The 14096-nt window shown below is 40.9% G+C and overlaps 1 protein-coding gene across 34 annotated transcripts in view; it reads right to left on the bottom strand.

Annotated features, from left to right (window-relative positions):
• RIMS1 (regulating synaptic membrane exocytosis 1) overlaps window positions 1-14096 on the bottom strand; it is a 412581-nt gene that overhangs the window by 26791 nt on the left and 371694 nt on the right. Inside the window, exon 1 of one of the 34 annotated variants that reach the window (XM_045184839.3) lies at window positions 5486-5591. The exons of the other annotated variants lie outside the window; for them this stretch is intronic. The gene's annotated coding sequence lies outside the window, so the exon portion shown is untranslated. Of the gene's footprint in view, window positions 1-5485; window positions 5592-14096 lie in introns of those variants that run through there. 34 annotated transcript variants of the gene reach the window in all.

The following is a 14096-nucleotide window of genomic DNA, read 5'->3' as shown; positions in this document are numbered from 1 at the left end:
CTGTTTAGAGAACCTAGGGAAGCAAGGTCACATCCTTAGCTTGTGGCCACACAGGCCCCTTAAAGCCGAGGTGGAGGGTGAAGCCTGGGCCATTCTGCTCCCAGTCTTGGTCTGCCCTTTACCGTGGATGAGACGTCAATTCGATTTTGTAAAAAGAAAAAAAACGTCTCATTGTGAAAGCAGTGAAGCGCTGAGTGGACTGTCCTTTGTTCCTAAGATTGTTTCAGAAAGAACACACATTGTCACACTCCAAGTGTTTACATCTTAAAAGGCCAAGTGCAGTCACCAGGACTTCACTGCCTCTTTGCTCCAATGAATCATCATGTAATAAGTGGAGGAACCTGGGGGCAGCTATACATAGTGCCCTCGAATGAATGGGAACCCAATCACTGCAGATTCGACACAGTTCAGAGAAATCACTCAGTGCTGGTGTTCTCCTTAGAGACAGGAAAATTCCGTTTGCAATTCTTGAAAATTTCGCTGAAAATGTACAATAGGAGAATAGTACTATACGCCCCTGGTACCCTGGATTCTTGGTAAGTTCATTTCAGCTATATGTCTCTACAAAATAAGTTTATATTTTTGAAAGATAATAACCATTCAAATTCTAAATCAATAAGAAAACATCTTTATGGATTTGAAATCTTTATCTCTAATTTGCTAAATTAAAGGCAAAAAACATTTAAAAATTCAAAAGAACTCTGGAAGGTGAAATGAATTATCTCAGGAACACATTAAACAATTCCGATGAGAAATGTCTAATTCTGTAGAAGTTAAATAGCACGGAAATCTACACCCGCAATACTAATTACAGAACAAGATACTTCCTTTACCCTTTATATTTTCCTCTCAAGGGCATTGCAATATGATGTTGATGATATTCTGGCTTTCTTGCAACCCACAGTAGAATAATTATCTTCATAAATTCCACTACTTGCAAATATTTTCAACTTCTTGATGAGAGGACCTATTTTGACTTAGCAGCATCTGTAACCAACACTAGGCTAGCACAGGGCTGTGGAGACCCAGAGTTGAACTGTCAATTTGACAAATTAGCATAAGAACGACCCACAACTGTCTGTCTGTCTGTCTCTCTCTATCTCTCTCATACACACATACACACACATGCACGCACACACGAAGAAAAAGGAGAGAAAAAGCACTTTCATTAACACACACTTTAAATGCTTTACATTAAAGTTAAATTGACAAATACAGTTAAAAAATTTCAGGTTTTTCACATCAAGGAAAATCTCTTCTTCGGAGAAGGCACATTTTAGTTGACCTCAAATCAATTTGTCTTTTATTCTCCTGGGAAGACAGAGTCTCCCATCCTCCCTCCCTCCCAGCTTGAATCCTTACTCACTAGAACCTCTCCTCTCTTCCTGTGTTAGGACAAGGGTCTCCCTCCCCCTCTGCAGCATCCCTCCCGTAAGCTCCCCTTTCTTTTCCACCCTGTTCTCTTAAATTCTACTTTTAAAACCTCAGAACGTAAAAAATTTCTGCATACACAAATTGTTTATAAACATATATATTGGTCTGCCTTCTATACATTTTTTCTAATATACAGACATACATACCCACCCTTCATCTCCCAAATATATGTTAAGCATTTAAATAGTGTTGTTACAGGCCCCAGTGAATTTAAAACTGAAAGATGCTCATGGCCTGGTGGGGGAGGAGAACATGTAAGCAATTCTATTTGAGCACAGTGAGAAGTGTAACATGCCTCGGTGGGTGATGGGACATGGGATGAAGTTAGCATCTCTGTTAGGCGAGCAAAGGAACTTCTCACAGAGGAGAAGATACTAGAGACATACCTGGAAGATTAAACAAAAACTTGGCTACACAGTTGAGGAAGGGAAAGAGCATTCAAGACTGTGGGGCAAAGGTCCCCAGAAGGCTTCTCCATTCAGTAATCAGAAGAGTTGTGCCTCTAATTTCTTACTAGCTGATGTGTGTGTGTGTCTGTCTGTCATTCTTTGTGTCTGAGATACTTGCAATCTTCTTCAAAATGTACTTTAAAAGTTCACAATAAATACCACTGTTTTTTTCACAGCGCAAATTCTCTTGGGATCTCTGGATCCAGGAGGCAAGAGGGGAGCCACACCCACGTTCCTGCTGCCTTGGAAACCTTGGTAAATGAGTGAGAAAGTATTGCAAAGAAAGGAACAGCCATGGGTTCCCTTAACTATTTAATCTTCTCTACCTTTAGCTAACTCTCCTTCTGTTTTTTTTAAAAATACATATGTATTGTTCCAGAGAGATAGAGAAAGGAAGGGGGAGACAGAAAAACATAGATGTGAGAGAAACGTCAGTTGCCTCCTACATGCACCCCGGTCAGGACTGAACCTGCAAGCCAGGCATGTGCCCTGACTGGGAGTCAAAAAGGTGACCTTTTGGTCTGTGGGATGACATTCCAACCAACTGAGCCACATTGGTCAGGCAGTTAACTCTTTGTTAACCTGACCCTTAAAAGCGGTTTCTCCCCAGAATTCATTTCTGACATAGAAGTTTACAGCCTTCTCTGAGATCCCCCATCAACTCTCTTGACTGGCATGATGTTACCTCCATGTGGATAACTCCCAGCGTGGTTATTGCACACGCTAATAACTTTACTGAGCTTAAATTCTGAATTTCTAATAGACTTCTGGCCATTTTCAGTTAAGAAATCCTACCAGAACCTTGGAGTTTATAGGGTTTTGGAGGTTTCTGATGGCCTTACGATATATTAACTTGACTAGGCTACAGTTTCCAGTCACTCAATCAAACACAAATTTAGGTGTAGCTATGAAGGCATTTTGTAGGTGTGATTAGAGTTCATAACCAGTTGACTTTAAATAAGAGAGATTATTTCAGACAATGTGGATGGGCCTGGTTCAGTGAGTTGAAAGGCTCTAAGAGCAAAAGGGAGGTTTCCCTGATGAAGAAATTCTACCCGTGGTCTGCAGCTTCAGCCAGTGGCTGAGTTCTAGCCAGCCCTTCCTCACACCTGCCCTGTGCACTTCAGTCATGCCGAGCCAGCCCCCACAGCCACTTCAGCCAATTCCTTGTAATGAATCTCTTACAGACTCTGCTTCTCTTGTTGGACCCTGACTGGTAGAGGTTTACAGACCTACCGGCCTTCTCTACTAATTTCCCATTTCTGTTAAAAAAACCTTCCATCTTTCCATGATAAAACACGGTCTGTTATACTCTGCCTTATCTCCCCTCCCAGTTCCTTCCTTGTTGTTCCAACTGGTCTCCCCTTGGTGAGACTCTTGTCATTCTAATTGGGTTTGTATAACCGCAACAGATTAACTTCCATAAAGATGTTGGTCTCCTCCTCCTTTCTCACTGGCTCTCCCACAGCCCAGCACACACCACGTACAGTGCACCCATATTTCATTCCCACCAACTCTGCCATATTTCCCTCTGCTCCCTGAGAGCAGCCTTCTGCCCTAGCCACGCTGGTAACATCCTGCTCTCTCTCCGTGAGCTGACACTGTCTGCCTCCAGGCTTTCCCCATACCTCCCACCTCCTTCAGATGTGCTTCCTGTCTTTTCCTTACCAGTCCTTTAAGGGCGCCTCAAAGCATCTCCACTTACAACCCAGTTTGACCAGCCTTCACTGTGTCATTCTGCTTTCTAAACTCCTATCGTGATTATTTCCCTATAAGCAAACTGGTAATTGACTATGAACTGCTCTGTGAAAACACTTAGATTAATGTGACAGACCTTCAGTAAAATCTTTTACTTTTATGTAACTTTTCATGTGAATTTATGTGTTTGTGTCTCTTCCACTGAGTATTTGTGAAAAAGTTGGGCTAAGCAAATGTTGATCGAGGGAGTTGCTGATTGGCTCAGTTATTGAAGCTTACAGCATTAATTATATACATCTTCACAGAAGCCCAAAGTAGTTTCTATTAATTGGTCAATCAGGTAAAAGAGACACATTCCGTACCACACTGATTCTGCACTGTTGGTCTTATACCAACTTTAAAGTGGGAGGGAGAAAAAAATGAGCTTTTTTTACCGTTGATAAGAAGCACAGGTAAGAAACAAGATGACATTTCACTCAGCTGGTTCATATGATGGCATAAAAGCAAACAGATGTTAAGATTCTTTTTAAGACAAATAACTTAAACTAAGTTAGGAGTTAGGGGAGGGAAAGATATAAATCACAAATGTATCAAAGCCATTCTAAGTATATTTATGCTTTCTTTCCATGGGTAAGCGCTGCTTCTTAAGATAAACTTTGTGTTGATTGAAACTAAAATTAGGGATTAATTCCCTGCAAGTAATACTCAGAATATAAACTAAAAAATATATTAAAATAGTATAAAATAATATAAAAATAATATTAAAAACCCAGAAGCAATATGTGGAAGGCTTTCTTTGATAATGTATTCTGATTGAGGTTTTTTTTTGAAGGAAGCAAGACAGGAAGTTGCTGACGAGCCTCGGTTTTATCTGAGCACATAATTACATGCTTAGTCTCTGGAGAACAGCACTGGTGTGGAATATACATAAGGCTGTCCGTTTCCAAAGCACTCTCTGGCACACACTTCAGTAATGACAATACTTGCGATGGCAGCCAGACTATTTGTTGACATCAGCATGAGTGAGTAAGAAAAAGATTAAGAAAAACACTTACCAGATTATACTTCTCATAATTTATCCAAAAGCATAAAAAGTCTGTTTTTGAAATTTGTTTACATTCTTAACATATATGTTTTTTCCTGATCTAAAGATAATTAAAACATAGTTCTCACTTGAGAATTTTAACTGTTTTCTCTGAAATACTGCTGGGAAAGATCTTCCTAAATAGGTAGTCTTAGGGAGAAAGTATAACTTATTTCAAATAACACAGTTGATATGAGTCATCATAAGTTATTCAAACAAAAATGTTACACTTTTATAGTCCATGGGTGAACATAATAAAATGAAAGGAAAATATTTGGAGCCCAAATAGAAAATAAGATTTATAACTTCAAAATGCAGAACAAATAAATATACTGCTACATTTTCAAAATTAATGTCCATATAAAATATTTGCATTTAGTTACATGTGCGAGGGCTATAGGTAGGCAACAAGTTGACACAATTTTAAATATAAATGAAATTACTTTAAAGAAAAATATAACTTTGCGATGTGTGTTTTGGTACTAATAAGTTGAAGCACTGTTCAATTTCAGATTCAGCATTTAAATCCTTTAACTATACATTTGAAGTTAACCATATTTAGACATCATTTTATACATTATAAAATTTTATACAGTAGCAACATTATTCTATTATACCACATAATACTTTTTACATTTTTATTTTTCATTACGTTATCAGTAATCTCAAGCATAACACTAGCTTTGTTTGAAAACTGTTAGGACATCATCGAAAGCTTCAAACACAGAAATTTGGCTTTTGGTTCTAATTTCACGAAAAATTTTAAATTAATAGACTCCTATTAGGACTTAATACATTCAGACATGTAACATGGACTTACCTTGTTTATCTTGAAAAAATGAAGAATCAGCATTAAGTTGGTCTCAGGAGAAGACTGGGAGCTGAAGCAGCTCTGAGCTGGTGTAAGTAACCTGTGCTGTCTCTGGGCAGGGTATTGGAGGGAGCTCTCTGCGAAGTCCTCTCTCTCTCTCCCCCTCCCTCCCCACACAGCCTCTCTGTCTCCTTCTCCCTCTCCCTCCCTCTTCTCTCTTACACACACAGTATGATTAAACTGCTTCTGTCAAGAGTGTTTTTTTTTTTTTTGTAGCTAGAGTATTATAAAATTATAAAGTGAAAAAGTACTCAGTAATTTGCTATGTATCATCTCATAAATTTGAAAACTGTTAAATAGCCACAATTTGTAAACACAGTTTTAAATAAACTACATAATGAAGCCATTTAAGTGAAATGAAATAAAAAGATGTTGCTTACTTTATTAAATTCTATGTGGCTCCCCTAGTTATGTAAGAAATATCAGGGCAGTAATGCTCAGGGCTAATAAATCACGTCCTATTAAAGGGCTTTCTCGTGAGCAAGAGTAGGGTCCCACAGTGAGGTTTTGCATCTTAGCCACTTGGCACTTGTAATGCACGTGTGACCCCATGAGCTGCCAGCACGACCCCCGCAGGCTGCACCGCTTCAGCACTCATGTGGTCAGCTGCCTGCCCAGCACCTTGCGCACCCCACCCTCCTGCCAGGAGACCAGCACCGGGGTGAGAGAAATGGGAAAGCACAGGAGAAGGGTCTAGCTTTCATTGAGCACTTTTTACGTGCCAAGCCCTATGCTCAGTGCTTTACACACATTTCCGTTAACCCTCACCGTATGTATGGGTATGGGTGTTGCTACAGTTTACAAGCATAAGAACTGGAGCTCAAGAGTTAAGTAGCAGTTCGTATGTGCTAAACCTGTCACCGACAGCAAAACAACACCCCCCAAAGAAAAGCAAATTGCAGCTAAGACCTATGTCCTCCTCTAAAACCTATGTACTCCTTAAGCTCTTTGAATGACACACTACTTTGTGGAAGGGAAAGTGGCAGCAACAGGACCATTTACTACGACAGTGTGACTTTCCTGTGCTTCCACCTTACTTCCAAACTGGCGCCGAGGACTGAGAGTCCAGTGTCCTGCTTTTCTCTCCTCTTCCCTCCAGCGCTGGGTCAAGAGTGTGACGAGGTAAGAGGTAGCAGGGTAATCATACTGCTTAACTCAGGACAATCTTGGTTGATGTCTGTTATTTGAGTACATTACTAAGAGTGTCCCCTTTTGCTCTCAAAGATATGACAGTTTGGATATGACAAAGTGTTACTTGCAACTAACTCTCTGCTGAGGGCTCTTTCCAATTTGGATGATACATTATATATTACATATGTGTAACATATGTATATATATGCATACATAACATATTTTGTGTGTGTGTATGTGTATATATATATATATATAGAGAGAGAGAGAGAGAGAGAGAGAGACAGCGAGAGAGAGGGGGAGAGAGTAAAGCAAGTTAAATACCAGTTACATTAAACTAAACCTGCCTTAGAAGAGTACAAGTGATATTTCGGAGTCCCAATCAGACCGCTATTGAAAGTGAAACGGTAAGGAATGAAAGTCCGTATAACTCAAAAGTTCTGCCTCGTGGTAACTTGGTAAACCATGTATCTGCCTCTGGAACTTGAGGTATTTATCTGGGTTTCTTCCATCAGGAGACATTTGTGCATTATGGAGGCACCTTTTTGGGCACAGTTGAAGCAATTAATTTAGGGCCAGAGTAATGAAGAAGGACAAGATAATAAAACTTTCAAATATAAAATGGCGCCCAGTCAGTATTCCATCATCAGCATGCAGTCTCTCAGGCTGCTACTCTTATTCTTTTGGGTGTCCTTACGAGGGGTGTCGGGGTGATATCCCACTTCTGACACCTGAAATCCCACCATGAGAACTCCATCCCTTGAATAAAATGCAATTGCCCTCAAAAAATAATATGAAGTCATCTGAACTTTGTTAACAACTTAATACATCAGATTTCAGAATCTCTTAGTAAGATGTGTTCTATGTGATAGATAAAAATTAAGAGTACAAAAAAAAGAGTACAGAGAAAACGAATTAACTGGGTTTGGAAATAGATGGGCACTAAGTTATGAAACACTTTCTCTGCATCAGAGTGTTCGTGGAGGGCACTGACAGAGGAGGGCAGCCCTATCCATGTGGAATGCCCTGGACTGAGATGGAACATCAACAGGAGTGTGGTCCTGCCAGAGGGCCCTGATGGGAGACAAAAGGCAGAGAGAAGGGAGGCAGAAAAATGGTCTCTCCAAGGAAATGCTGCCCATGTGGACAAGGCAGGAAAGTGGAAATGCCCTCACAGCTGCCTGTCTCTACCGTGGTGGTGCTGCAGAGACCCCCACTAGCGGGGCGCCTTTGTGTAAAACCCAATGGACACAACTCTGAGCGGAGGCCCTGGGAAGAAGCTATAGTAGCAGATGCTGTTGGTACCCTGCCCAGATCTCCTTGGCACTCACTGTTTCTGTTTGCCAGGATGGGGTCTCAGTGTAGGTACTTGCAACAAACTCTGCTGTGGGCTCTTTCCAATTGCTGTTGTCAGCTGGGCCCACAAGGAAAAGAGGCATGCAGTGCCAAGAAGCTGAGGACCCTGGAAGCCGTCCTGAGCCAAGGACACGTGGGGGTTGTTGGGTAAATGCTATAGTATCTTCACCTTCAGGGGAAACACTTCCATACCATCTCCCATGGAGCCCCAATGGGATCGAGTCTCAGTTGCCCAGGGTGCTGAGCTATTAAATGACACACCTTATACTAACTCCCTTCCCCGTCTCCTCTCCCTGCGATCCTGCAACACCGGTGCTTCCCTGGGGTCACCTCCCACAAACCGCTGGCACTTCCATCTTTCAGGGAAGGCCGGCCAACACAGTTGCCGAAGAGAAGCTTACTCTACAAGGGTGGAGAGCTATGTGGCTTAGCCAATATTTGGGAAATGTGGACAAAATTTTAGTCAGTTGAGTAGCATTTTATAAAAATTAGAATGATGTAAGTTTTATTACCATAAACTCTAAAGGACAAGCTTCCCACAGACAGCCTGAGGGAAGTGCACACACAGGAGAGCCTCTTTTAGATACGCACTCTCTGCTGAGGGAAACTTCCTCTCTGGCTATCCGGCTTCACTATTTTTAAAGGTATGATTATATCTCCATCAACAGAAAAAGGTATCCTACTGATGTGTTTCCTGCCATAATGTAGCAATCAGAAGTAGAAATTGTATTAGAAGGGGCACTAGAGCGTGACAAAGTTAAAGATAAGGTGAAACTATACAGAAGCAGGAAGTATGCCACTGCCAATTTTAAAGCAGAAAACCAGGGGATCCCAAACAGAGCGACAGCAGTAGGAGTAGGGGAGGGGGCTGGGCCCATGGCCAGGCTTGAGCAGGTGGGAGGAAATGCCTGGAATGCCGAAGGTTATGCCAGCAGACTGGACGAAAGATAAGGCCCAGTCCTTGCGAGCTGGTGAGGAAGGCACCAGTGCTTCCACATCTGGAAAAGGCTTAGAATGAGTTCAGCCCACAGGGCGGCGAGGCTGGGTGCAGGGAGGCTGTCTCTCCTCCCCCATCCCAACACAAGGACTAGATCAGATAAGTCTTAAATTCAGCTAAAGAAGGCCTGGCTTGATTTCAGAAGGAAATTTCTAACTCTCCAATTATCCCTCCACCCAGTTCATTGATGCCAGAAATGCCCATATTTAGGGAAACTATGCTCATTAGGCAATTAGAAATAAAATGTAAGCACCTGGTCAAAGAAACTGAGTATAAATGCATCTCTTGGCATAAAAGCAACCAATCAGGCATTGCTTTATACTTTCTTTGTTGTCCTAAATAGTGCTTCATGAATAGCTTTTTTAAAGAGTCATTGCCAGTGAAAAGGCATACATACCAGAATCCTTCTGAAGAGGAAAAGGTAGTTAATAACTCACGTCATTATACTTCAACTCCAAATACTTTTCTTCATTCTAATTTTCTTGAATCTACTCTTGCCTTTCCCTCCTTCCCAGCCTCACACTCCAAAACAAATCTCTGCACGTATTTGTTCAAAAACTCTTCAGTGGAATTCTACTGCAGTTAGGATGAAACCAAAATCTTAGGCGTAGTCTTAAGGCCCCCCTGGACCTGGTCCCAACTTACTCCGAGAGTGCTTACTGCTCTCCCTTTCTCCGTGTGCTCCCGTATTCTTCTCCCTCTCAAAACCAGTAGCCGCTTTCCCACTGCAAGTCTGTGTCCATGCCATTTCTTTTGCCTGAAACCTTCTCCCTTCCCCTGCACTGCTCCCCTCTGCCTGGGTCGCTGCCTCACCTCTCAGGTCCTAGAGTAAATCTCACTGCCACCGGCCCATGTAGGACACTCATGGGGCCCTATACCGCTTCATTACATGTAATGGGCTTCAGAGGGCCTTCCTATGTCTGTCTTTGGCTACATCATGAGATCCATGAGGGCAAGGGCCATCTCCACCCTGCTTATTACTGTATCCTCCGAGTCCAGCACAGTGCCTGGCACATAATAGATGCTTGCTTAATCAGTAAGCGAGGGCTTGGCCACGGTCTCTGACCCCAAATTCCATATTCCTTGTGTCGTGTCTTCCAGAACAGAAGGAACTGAAAACTGAACTAGTGGAAAAAAATGACACAAATAAAAATGAATGAAGAGTTGGTTAAAAACCAAACTTTGAAGATATAAATTTGGTAAGCATTCTGTTTATTTTTAATTCAGCCGAAACAAATGAAAGTTTTGAATAAGGCATTTTTTATCACACAGCTGTTCTGTCGGCTAGACAGGAATATTAGACAATCAAGGATACAATTAAGTTGGGTCAAGTAGACTACATTTATGCAGTTTGCCTTTTTAAAAGTCTGTATTTTGTGTCATATTTTTCTCATATATACATATGTGCTTTAGTGTCTAATTTTATATTTGTAATTTTGTTTGTTCATATTCTTTTTTTTAATTAAAATTTTTTTTTATTGTTATTCAATTACAGTTGTATGCCTTTTCTCCGAGGGCTTTCCACACACTTCAGACCTTACAGAATCCAAATCTGCCTGTGGTAAGTAGAATTGCCCGCTCCCCCATGTCTAGAACATGATGCTATATTCCATGGCCAGGGCGGGTTATAGTGCAGATAGAATGAAGTCCGCTAATCACCTGATTTTAAAGTAGGAAGGTCATCCTAGATTATCTGGGGGGTGGGGCACAGTAAAATCTCAAGGCTCCTTATGAGAGGAAGAGGGAAACAGGAGAGCCAGGGTGAGAGGGACGGCACAGAGACAGCTATGGCTGGCTCCGAGGGTGGAAGAGGGCTGGGGGCCGAGGAACAAGCACGGGCTCCTAGGCCCCGGGGAGGCAAGGAAAGGGGTGCTTCCCTGGAGAGGCCGGAAGGAACATGGCTATGCCACCTGCCTGACCGGTTTCGAACTTCTGGCCTCCAGAACTGTAAGATAATACATTTCTGTGGCTCTAAGCTGCTAAATGTGTGGTGGTTTGTTAAAGCAGCAAACAAATACACTGCCCCTCCTGGGAGATTACTCAGGAAGTCATTATTCTGCGAAAGGGACCTCCCTAAAATTTTCTTTCATTCATAAGATTCGTGATTCAAATTCTGAGAATAATTATAGAAGATTTCCAAGTAATTTTGGAAAAAAACACCATTTATAAAGAGAATGTCTAAGCCAAGAAATATAATCTACTATTAATGGAAGTGGAGTCATTTGTAGTTAGAATTCATTTAGCCAAATATTTATAAAGTAGCTAAAGGAACTATAGACAAAAGTAATATATAGTCTTTTCCCCAATTTTCAGATACTTTTATACACAAACACGGACACACACACATGTTTTCTCCTCCACAAATCTATATTTAAATCTGAACACTACCACTGAATATAATTTTTGGTTAAACTGTTTATCTTAAGTTTCCTTTCATGTGAAGTGGGCACTGCTTAGTTTTCTGGTAGGAATAGAAATGGTGTATGTGACGTACCCAGGCAGGATCTGATGCCTAACAGGCTGGTAGCTATGACATTAGCAGGTGACAACTGGTATTATATTTACATGCTGAATAACAAGCACTGTACTGCAGATGCCCAATCTTCTCACAGATAAGGAATCTGACTAATATCATGCCCATGCAGGCTGGAAAGCAGGGGCTAATAGTTTACTTTCTAAGTAAGACTAGTTTATAAGTAAGATAAAGGCCATTTTATAAGGTATGTTTCATAAGACTATTTTATAACTAAGATAGACTCAGTGCTCTGGTTAGAAGCTAGGTTGTAAAATACAACATAAATTAACCTTACATAAATGGAAACCTCAAATTGGCATTAAAATGATTATTGAAAAGTTGTTTAACAACCCATTATTATTTGACAAAAATGAAAACATTAGGAAAGCTAGATGCTACTTGTTGCTTTTCAGGTTGCTTTTTAATGGCGATGAGAGAGATGAGAGGTGGGAAGGCAGCTCCCTGAGTGAGCGGGAACTAAGCCCTCTGCTGGGACTTTGGGACAGGTGGCCGTAACACTGGAATTAGGAGGGAAACAAAGCTCCGACTTGGAAACTGTTCTGCTCGAGCCCAGTCGCTCCAAAGAAGGCAAACACACCTACATGATACATTTTATACAACATGCATTACAATCCATTAAAAATACCACACGTTAAAATTTCTCTTATATAAAGGTTGACATAGAAGGATACAGGATACTTCCAGAAAGTTCAGTAAAACAAATGTTTTATATGTTGGGCCATTTTCATGACTTTTAACAATAATTTTTCAGATATATGCTCATTGGAAAAAAAGTTACTTTGACACACAATAAAATATATTTGAAACACAACTTTGAGAAGTGCTTTGCCTTTGTGATTTATGTTTTATGAGCATTATTTATTTCACATGACCCTTGCCAACTGGGCATGGAGCTTTTGCTGTTTTACCCATTAATTAAAGAATGCGTGTGGAATGTAAGAAGCTTTGTTATTTACGCTACTGCCCGAAATGCTCACTATTGAGGAGGGCCATCGAAGGTGTGCCTGATTGGCTCTGTGCTACTTGGGAAAGAAGGTTGACTGCCTTCCAACATGTAACTTGAAGGGGGGATTAAACTCAGAGAACACAGATGAAGGACCCTTATGTGGCTTCTTAGATGATTTAGTTGGCACATTAGGTTTAAGATGCATCATTTGATGTGACAGTAATGGCTGGGCTCTGTTATGCATCCCGAGGGCAGTTAGCATGTTTTCTGAAAATCTGTCCAAGGGTTCAGGCAGCACACAGGTAGTTGGCTGGGGCCTGATGTGCCAGAAGATCACAGACCCCCCAAACTCCACTTCTATCCTTTCCCTGCCTTCTCCCTCCCGCTTTCTCAAGGACCAGGCTCTGTTAATTACATGCTCTCCCAACCATTTATCTTAGAACCTTATTTCCATTGGAAATAAGTATTTCAAAACCCATCCTCCTCTCTGACAAACTTAAAGGCCCCCCCTTCCGTGTTCGTATCTCAGAGAACTATATTTAAATGAGTATCTTCTTTATCTGTCCTTACATAACCTCCAATTAATATTTTGCAAATGAGAATTACACCATAATTTATTAAAGCAGACTTTGCTGATCAAAAATTCTGGATTCTCAGCTGTCACTTCTAAACGTTCCTTCCGGTTTCTCATACAAACTTACAGCTTTACTTCGCATTAGTAGAAGACTCACTGAAACCTTCTGAGATCACGATCCTCACTCCAGCACCACCACAATCTCACCACCGCTCATCACTCCGCCAGCCCATCAGGCACAGTCTTTAGTTATCCTTGTTGAACTGGGTTTCTTAACGCCTGTTTTTTAATGATCCATATCGGCACTATTTTTCTTCCTATTCTTCCTCTTTTCTATGATGGGCAACAGAGAACATACTCATCTAATCACACCAATACAATGATTGTGTTTTACTGTGTGGTATTTCACTGTGCCTTACGGTCAAGGGGCCACACTGCTGAAAGGAAATGTGTTCTACAGGCAGGAGCTGCGGTTCAGGGAGATCGTGGTACAACGAAAAGGGAAACGACAGAGATGGGCACCAGCCTTCGTCAAAAGGTGTGCAAGGTGATGGTTTGCTTTCTTGATTTCTCAATTTCTCTAAATAATCACACCCATCACATATATATATATATATATATAATGTATATAAAATGTGTATATATAATGTAATTTTGTATTTAGAAAAAAATTAAAAAGTTAAGTGATACCTTGACCATAACTGCTACTTACCAACTTCAGAAAAGTGGGATTATAACTGAGATAGGTTTATTAAGTGAATTTAGTTCCAAGTTAATTGAAATGCTAAATATTGAATGGACATTGCTTGTATGTATAGTCAATATTTATAAACCAATATTTATGTATAAACCATGCATGCACACACACATGAATATGCGCACACATGAGTATGTATGTGAATGTATGCATGTGTGAACATGCACACATGCACACACATGAACACACACGTGGGAACATACACGTGTGCCTGTATGTATGCACATATATGAATATATACATACTTGTGCGTGCATGTGGTT

The sequence above is a fragment of the Desmodus rotundus genome, chromosome 11 (assembly GCF_022682495.2).
Source record: "Desmodus rotundus isolate HL8 chromosome 11, HLdesRot8A.1, whole genome shotgun sequence".
NCBI lineage: Eukaryota > Metazoa > Chordata > Mammalia > Chiroptera > Phyllostomidae > Desmodus > Desmodus rotundus.
This window is presented reverse-complemented; position numbering and strand designations above follow the sequence as displayed.